The sequence below is a fragment of the Perognathus longimembris genome, chromosome 2 (genome assembly GCF_023159225.1).
Source record: "Perognathus longimembris pacificus isolate PPM17 chromosome 2, ASM2315922v1, whole genome shotgun sequence".
Taxonomy (NCBI): Eukaryota; Metazoa; Chordata; class Mammalia; order Rodentia; family Heteromyidae; genus Perognathus; species Perognathus longimembris.
In genome coordinates this window covers 4,066,871-4,076,468 of record NC_063162.1, presented here as the reverse complement: position 1 = coordinate 4,076,468, position 9,598 = coordinate 4,066,871, and positions in this window count along the sequence as shown.

Below are 9,598 nucleotides of genomic sequence, written 5' to 3'. Positions count from 1 at the left end.
CTTAAGTCACAGAAACCTTGAGAGTGTGATAGAACTTGTAAATCCATCTGTATTGAGGCACTTGGTTTAATTTCAAAAGTAGATCCTTGACAGATTTCACTGTTCTCTGCTTTATTCCATTTTTTCAGGTTTTTGATGGATTTATAATTATATTGGCCTATTTGGGCTTTCCATTTGGGGGGGGGAGTTGATTACAGTTCACATATGTTTTCATTCAGACTTCAAAATCTCTTATAGCACAGTAGTGGGGTTTGGACTCAGAGTCTCATGCTCTTGCTTTGCCTTTTCCACTTAAGTCTGGTGCTCTACCACATCAGCCATGCCTCCGCTAGCACCAGCTTCTTGCTGGTCAGTGGAAGAGGGGAGTCTCACAGATTTTTCTCCAATACACAGAACACTGGATTTCCAGGGTACCTGACTCTAGTGCCAATGGAGTATATATTTGCTTTGTCGATGGTTTTATGGAGAAATACTTTCCAATCAAGGCACAGCAATAGCATTTTGTTAGAATTCAGACATATCGCAGACCCTTTACATGAACCTTTTCAACTTCAGTCTTGTCAGGCTTCATTATTCCAGTCTAAAAATCCAGTCTGATGCTACCCGGTAAGAAAAAGACAGCCACTGGCTTCCCCAGACTGCCGAATCCTTCAGGTAACTGACCAGCTAGATTCACATGTCTACCGTGGATTTGCAAGCCTTTGGATGTTCAGTTTATAACTATGTAGTCAATGTGTGCCTAGAGATATTAAATGCTGTTCAAATACTATATAGAAAATTTATACAACACTTGAGAGATAACTTGTGTTTTAACAACTTTAGGTTCACAGCAAAATGAAGAAGAAGGTACTCGATGTTTATGAACATCTTGTAAGACAATGCAAAGGAATTTTCTGAGAAAGAATATTTACCATTTTCTTGAAAATCATATAAGGATAGTTCTTTTGATATGTTAATATCACAGGACAGGGGCTATTGACTTTTTCTTCTTTACATTACTCAATCTTTTTCAATGATATCTTTTTGAAGATTTTTTTTTCATTTACAAAGGGTCTCTAGGTTCAACACAGAAAGGCCATTGACGGCTTGTTGACTAAATACTTCCTGGGTCTTGACCTGAGAGTTTTTGTCCTGCAAGAGAGAATAGAGTAACTTGTTGACTAAGTGAGTGTGGATTCTGATTTCTGTCCCCAAAGCTCCTAGGTGAAAAGATGACATTTGTACACAGAAGCTAGCACGTCACTGCACCTCACTGATAAAGCTTTTCCCTCCACAGACTGCAGTGGAATCAGCCAGGGTGCTCCTGAGCGTTTTCTTCTAAGAGTTCACAATGGATGCAGCCAGGCCCTCCGTGGGATGTCAGCGGTGAATTGTGGTTAAGAAAGGCACATGGGGGCTGGGGTTATGGCCTAGTGGAAAGAGTGTTTGCCTTGTATACATGAGGCCCTGGGTTCGATTCCCCAGCACCACATATACAGAAAACGGCCAGAAATGGAGCTGTGGCTCAAGTGGCAGAGTGATAGCCTTGAGCAAAAAGAAGCCAGGGACAGTGCTCAGGCCCTGAGTTCAAGGCCCAGGACTGGCCAAAAAAAAAAGGCACATGGACAAATTATTTTTAGCGGTACTTTGATCAGTGATGGAACATAAGGCATTTTTTTTTGAAAAAATTGTTTCCATAAAGGAAAGCTTAATTCTTCTCTCTCTCTTTTTAAATGTGGTCACGTCGTTTTGTTCACTTCCTAGGTCAGCGGGCATGAGCACTCACGGCCTTCGTTCAGTTCACTGTATTATGAAGATGACTTCTAAACGTCCTGAATACCCCACTCCTGTCCACAGACAGAGATGACACTTGAGGAGCCATGAGGTGCAGAAGCTCCCCAGAACCTCTCTGAGAGGGTGGGAGCTGCCACATAGGGCTCTGTGAGGTGCAGAAGCCCCCCAGAACCTCTCTGAGATGGTGGTAGCTGCCACGTACGGCTCTGTTTTACATGCTCTCTTCAAAGTCTTTCCCAGTAAGTGTTCCCAGTGCAGCAGAAAGAGGTTAAAATGGTTCATAAACTTGTAAGAAATCTGTTGATGCTAAAATAATTCCTGTCAAACTAGAACAGTTAAGCAATTCTGAAATAAAAAAAATAGAACACCCTTTTCAAATTGTTAGGTAAAGTAACTACACAATTTTTTTAAGGCAGGGTTGGCTTAATTTTTACTTCTGATAGATACTGTAGAGCTTGAACTAATTAAAACAAACATTGAAGTGAAGATGGAAGAAGCTGACATGAAAGGTTCATTCCATCCTTATTTTAAATACCAGATTAAATACCAGGTGAAGTGCTATCTCCTAAAGCCTTTTCTGTGTTGATGTGGCTCTACGTGTCATTAAAGATCTCCATTGTCAGAACGGCTGCAGGTTAAAATGTCCCTGCAAACGAGATACATGGTGATGTGTCTGTCTTAGAAGAGGGGAGGCCTATTCTGTACCTCAGTTCTCTCCTCCTAGTACTCAGTGGTTGTCTTTGGGTTTATAGGCTTACAGTCTTCTTTGCCAATGGCAAAGGCACGATGCATCTTTTCAGAATCATCCCCGGGGTTGGGAGAAGCCGTTGATAGGCATTGTGTACTTCCATGTATCTGCCCTTCCAGCTGCCCTACAGTTGTCACCACATCAGTATGGGCGGGGTATCATGACCTCCCGTTACTAGATGAAGCGAGAGGGTGGGAAGAGGGGAGGAAGAAGGGTGAGGAAGTCTCAAGGTTGTGCCACCTCTTAGTCTCTCCCTCACGTTCTCTCTCGTGGGCACCTCCCCCGTGTCTTCTCTTGTGGGCACCTCCCTCGTGTCCTCTCTCGTGGGCACCTCTCCCCTGCAGCTCCAGCAGGGCCAGTGCCTTGGAAATCCTCACGTCCTCTGGGTGGAACTCCCCATGACTTTCTGAAACAGTTCCTCAGGGCTGTGATGTTTTACAGGAACTCTCAATGCAGAGTCATGCGGGTTTTCTGACCTGCTGGTGGCGTATAGAATCGCTACTTAGGAGCAGTCACTGGGTCCTGGATTTCACAGTGCTTGGTTCAGGGGAGCAGCGGAGGCCATGGGGCACTCTAAATGCAGGGCCACCCATCCTTAGGGAGTGGGGGGAGAACAATTTCACACTCCACCATGGGGAGCCCCATCTCGTACCTCAGAACATCTACTTCTACGTAGAACCTCCCCACTGGCCAAGGACTTGCATGGGCTGAGATGTGGGGGATGAGATGCCATGGTCTCCACTCCAGGCCTTCAGCCTTCTCTGGCTCATGCCCGCCAGCGTCTGACCTCAATGAGGATGTGTGAACTGTGGTTTCAGGCGCGTAGGTCAGTCTGAGTTCAAGGACAGGGCTGGCTCACTGGTGCAGGCGCAGCCAAGAAGGTCAGTGCACAGCTGCGGACCAGAGTGCAGTGGACAGAACTTGGCCAGATGTTTCCCCCAGGGAGAAAGCGTGCAGCCAGCAGAGCAGCTGCCAGCCTCAGAGTTGGAGCTGTGAGGTCTCTTCCTTGGAGCATCACTTCCCCCCCATCATCTGCCTGTAGCTGGGGCCGGGGCCTCCACGCCCACCTCTCTCCTGCTGCCATGGTGGCTGGTCTGGGCACCGAGCCCCACCACAGGCAGTGCCCCTGGGCTAGTCCTCCCCCCCCCCCCACAGCCGCCTCCGTGCCCTTTGAGATTGCTCGGGCTGAATCGTAAGACTTAGGTCTTCTACTTCCTGGCATGAGCCTCTTGCTGAAATAATTTTGCAAAGGTTCCTTATCTGTGTTCCAAGATAAAATAACACAATTATTAAAGCTCCTCAGGGCTCATGACCATGCTTTGCAGTCACTTAGCCTGCTGTGTGAGCAGTTTAGATATGCCTGAAATGTGATGCTTAATCAAATTCTGTCTGTAACCAGCACCTGCCTCACACATGCAGGTCCTCAATAAATAGCTCCTCAATGAATATGAGCTGGGTGAAGTAGGGAGTCCATTGGGGGAGCCAGGACTCTTTATGTGACAGCCCCAGCGGGACACATTTGAGCAGCATGGTGTGTCACCCCTTGCTGTCACTGAAGCAGATCTGAGGTTCTGCCCTCCTACACAATCTGCTCCTTTTCTCCAAATCCTGTGCCAGTCCTGGGGCTTGAACTCAGGGCCTGTGTGCTGTCCATTTGCTTTTGTTTTCCCTCTCAAGACTAACACTCTACCACTTGAGCAATATCTTCACTTCTGTTTTTTTGCTGGTTAATTGGAGCTAAGACTCTCATGGATTTTCCTGCCTGGCTGGTTTTGAACCATGATCCTCAGATTTTAGCCTCCTAAGTAACTAGGATTACAGTGTGAGCCACTGGTGTCCAGCACATTAAATACAACTAACTTCCACTTATTCGTTTTAATTAGCTTTTTGCTCCTTTACATCTCTTGGTATGCTTGAGCTGATAGATTGATTTTCCTAGAGTGCAACTAGGAAGTATATACTCATTGCATGTACTCATTGTTAAAGAACTTAGAAGGGTCCACAGGCTTTAAAAGAGAACATTTCTGGGTATGGCAGTACACACCTGTAATCTCGGCAGCTCAAGAGGTAGCAATAGAAGAATTGAGGTTCGTGGCTGGCTGGGGCCAAGTAACAAGACTCTATCTGAACTACAAATGAAAAGCCAGTGGACTGAGGATGTGGCTCAGGCAGTGGAGTGTGCCCACCAAGCCCAATGCCCTGAGTTCGATTCCCAGAACTACAAATGAGTTAATTAATAAACAATACTCACATGAAGGTGACTTTCCTCTTGAATACTACCACTCAAGGGTGATAAAAAATCTCATTTTATTTTCCTGTTTTAGATGATTGGTAGAGAAAATGGACTTACACTAAAAAATTTTTACTTCGTTTAAATCTATCTTTTATATGAAACTGTAACCCCTCTGTACTTCACTTTGACAATAAAGGAAAATAACTATATCTTTTATCTATTACTATTTGGGGAGGATACCTGAGTTTGAACTGGGTTTTGCACTTGTAGGCAAGCGTTCTACTGCTTGCCCCTCACCTCCAGTCCTTCTTTCGCTGGTTACTGATGAGATGAGGCCTGACTGCTTGCCTGGTTCAGCCTGGACTTTGATCCTCCTCTTTGTCCTTCCTGGGATCACAGGCACACATTACCTCGCTCAGCCTTTTCTGTTGAGCTGGGGTCTCAGGCTCAGGATGGAGACCTGGATGGCCCTGATCTCAGCCTCCCAGCTGGCTGGGGTGTCAGGCTACTGAGTACATCTTTCTGTATGACCTCCCCCCCACCCGGGACTGCCTTCTCTGTTGAAAGCATACAGAGGACACTCCCGCATGCTTCCCAGAATCTCCTTTAGCAAGAAGCAGCTTTTCTCCTCATGGGTTCTGGAGGGATGCGGACCCCGGGCTCAGCTGGACTCAGACCAGGGACTGGCTTGGTGCCCCCAAGGTACCCCCGCCAGCACAGCTCCGGACATGACTGGCTGACATGGGAGCAGAGAGGCCACCTCGTGCCCTTCACAGCCTCTGGAGGACCACGTCCTTGATGTGTGGGGTCCGGGCCTCTTTCAGCCTCATCGCCTCTGTCCCGCACCTGTCCTCCGCATCACGACAGTTCCCATTCCCAAGCATGCCCAGCATGTCTTGGGGAGCAAACAATCTGCTTCCACCCGCCAGGTTCCCCCACACTCCTCCTGCTCAGACACACAGCGCTCAAGCCATGTCTTCCCGAGGTACGACGGGGTTCTTTCACCATGGTCTACTGTTTACCCATAGTTGAAAGTCACACCTTTGAACCTCTTGGAACAACCTTCTGAGGCCTCCTGTAGAGAGCTCACCACCACGATGCATCTGAGTGTGCAACCATCTGAGTGTGCAACCCACAGGCCCCGGGACGCCTGGAGGTCCCCGAGCTCAAAACGCTTTTCCTAGCGGAGCTACGATGTTCTCTTCCATTCTGCTGACTTCGGGACCTCCCTAATCATGTGCAGCTGGACCTCTTCCTCCTCCCTGGGCCTTGAACTCGGCCTTTCACATTCGCTGGACTTGTCCAATGTCAGCCTCCTGAGCTGCTAGGATAACAGGCTTGAGCCTCAGTGCCCGGCAGGCATGTGCTGTCCAGGATGTCGAGACGATGCTGGGCAGCCCCGGCCAGTGCACTCCTGGGAGCTCTGGACTCACCCTTCACACGAGTTCACTTTTATTATTCTGCCTGGTGCCAGAGGAAGTGTACACCCACCTATTGCGTGAGCTCTCTCAGGACGAGCTGGTGTGCACTTGCTTCCTTTTTGAGCCAAATCAACTTCTCTGAACACCGTTTTCTCTTCAAGAGAATGACTGACAGACCCATCGCGGCTCCCCAGGCTTGAGTATTTTCCAGACATTTCCTCCACAATGAATGAAGCAAGCCTGTCACTTCAAGGAAAGCAACTGACAGTGGGGTTTGTTTGGGGATAGTGATAAAATTCAAGCTTTCAAGTGAAAATTGGAATTTTGGAACACTGGTAGCCAACACCACAAGCCTGGCAGATTTCAGCACATAAATACCTTCCTGATGAGATTGGAAGTGATTTTTAACAAAGATCGTGTGTCAACAGTTAGAAGATCTTCATAAACTTAGGGACTTCATCATTTTCAGGTGGCCAGCAGGTGATGTTTGTAGGTAAAAGGTCCACTCTCAGACCCACAGATCCATAGAGTTTAAGTAACAGTAAAATGTCATTGGTGAGACTTCAGATTCATGTGGAACCAATGTTAAGAACTGATAACTTAGTGACATTTGATGCAGTATGTAAAAGATATATCCACAATGACCTAAAAGGGTTTCTAAAACACCTCTCTTTCCCAATACTCTACTTGTACAAAATCAACTCTTCTTTATGTACTCAAACCATTGCGACGGATTGAATCTGAGAATGCCGCTGTCTTCTCCTAAGCCAGTCATGAAAGATATATGGAGGAATTTTCTTCTTCTTCTTTTTTGTTTGTCTTGGAAAATAGAGCTACTTTTTAAATGACATCGTTACCTTATGCTAAGATGTCATAACTCTTTATTGTCATTTTAAAAATGTATCATTACACCTGTGGGTGCATTCTCAGGTTTAATTTCTACAACAGCAAGCTTCAATCACACTTCTTGGGCTCTTCGGTGATTATCTAAAGTGCAAAGGTCCCCTTTTGGCCACATCCCCTCCAGCATTTGTTATTATTAGTTTTCCTGATAATGGACATTCTTACTGGGGTGAGGTGAAATCTCAATGTTGTTTTGATTTGCATTTCTTTTATGACCAGTGAGGTAGAGCACTTCTTCATGTGTCTCTTGGCCATTCTCATTTCCTCATCAGAGAAGTCTCTTTTTAGGTCTTTAGCCCACTTGTTGAGAGGGCTTGGTTCTTTGAAGATTTGTTTTGGAGGAATTTAACTTTTTGAGTTCTGTGTATATTTTAGATAGCAGGCCTTTGTCTGTTGTATGGCTGGTAAAGATCTTCTTCCAGTCTGTGGGCTTTCTGTTTATCTTTCAGGCTATGTCCTTTGCCATGCAGAAATGCTGCAGTTTGATGCAGTCCCATTTGTCCAACCTTTCTTTTTGGTTTTTTGTTTTGTTTTGTTTTGCCAGTCCTGGGCCTTGAATTCAGGGTCTGAGCACTGTCCCTGGCTTCTTTTTGCCCAAGGCTAGCACTCAGCCACTTGAGCCACAGCGCCACCTCTGGCCGTTTTCTACATATGTGGTGCTGGGGAATTAAACCCAGGGCTTCATGTATATGAGTCATGCACTCTTGCCACTAGGCCATATTCCCAGCCCCCCAACCTTTCTTTGATTTGTAGCATTTCTGGGCCTTTGTTGAGGAAGTTTCTTCCTGTGCCAAGGAGTCCAAGCATTTCTCCTACTCCTTCTTGTAGTGTTTTCAGGGTATCTGATTTTACTTCCAGGTCTTTGATCCATTTGGAGTTGATTTTGGTACAGGGTGATAAATAGGGAGCTAGATTTAGTTTGTTACAGGTGTTGACCCAGTTTAGCCAGCATCATTTGTCGAAGAGGCTGTCTTTGTTCCATCCTATCTTTTTAGCTCCTTTGTCAAAGATTAGGTAGCTGTAGGTCTGCGGGTTCATTTCTGGGTCTTCAGTTCTGTTCCATTGGTCCTCAGGCCTGTTCCTGTGCCAGTACCAAGCTGTTTTTATTACTATAGCTTTGTAATACAACTTAGAGTTTGGTATTGATATTCCTTCTGCACTGTTCTTTCTACTTAGGATTGTTTTTGCTATTTGGGTTTTTTTTTAAATTGTTCCATATGAATTTCTGAATTGCTTCTTCTATTTCATTGAAGAATGGTGTTGGGATATTGATGGGTATTGCATTGAATTTGTAATAGCCTTTGGCAATATTGCCATTTTCACAATGTCAATCCTCCCAATCCAGGAGCATGGGAGATTTTTCCATTTCCTAAATCCTGCCTCAAATTCCTTTTTCAGGTTTTTGAAGTTCTCATCATAGAGGTCTTTCACTTCTTTGGTTAAGGTTATTCCTAGGCATTTAATGTTTTTTTTTTGAGGCTATTGCAAAAGGAGTTGCTTTCCTGGGCTGGGAATATGGCCTAGTGGCAAGAGAGCTTGCCTCGTATACATGAAGCCCTGGGCTTGATTCCCCAGCACCACATATCTAGAAAACAGCCAGAAGAGGCACTGTGGCTCAAGTGGCAGAGTGCTAGCCTTGAGCAAAAAGGAAGCCAGGGACAGTGCTCAGGCCCTGAGTCCAAGGCCCAGGACTGGCCAAACTAAATAAATAAATAAAAAAAGAAAATGCTTTCCTGATTTCAGCCTCTCTCTCCATTGTTGGTGGGAATGCAAACTTGTTCAACCACTCTGGGAAAGCAGTGTGGAGGTCCTGAGAAGGCTAAACATAGAGCTCCCCTACGATCCAGCAGCCCCACTTTTGGGCATCTACCCAAAAGATTACAACAAGACCACACTAAAGCCACCAGCACAACTATGTTCATCACAGCACAATTTGTCATTGCTAAAATATGGAACCAGCCCAGATGCCCCTCAGCTGATGAGTGGATCAAGAAAATGTGGTACACATACACAATGGAATTCTATGCCTTTATCAGAAAGAATGACACTGCCCCATTCGTAAGGATATGGAAGGACTTGGAAATAAACATACTAAGTTAAGTGGGCCAGACCCAAAGAAACATAAACCCTATAATTTCCCTCATAGGGAATATTTAGTACATATCTAGGATAGACATAGCAGAAGAGCACAACGGCTCCATAACTATGCCTGTGTGAACACAGACGATAATGCTAAGTGAAATGAACTCCAGTTATGGAAATAAGTGGTATATCATTGCTGTAGTTAATTTCAACATACCATGTGAAACTGTACCTTCTATTCTCTCATATTCCCTTCCTGTGGTTTTACTCCTGCTGTTACTGTAACTGATCTTAGTACCCCGGACAATGTATAGATGTGTATTGGAACTAGGGAAGGGGAAGGGAATAGCAAAAATGAGAGACAAAGGATAAAAAGACAAACCATTACAATAGAGATACTTACAAAACCAATTGGTGTAAACCAACTGTACAACACAT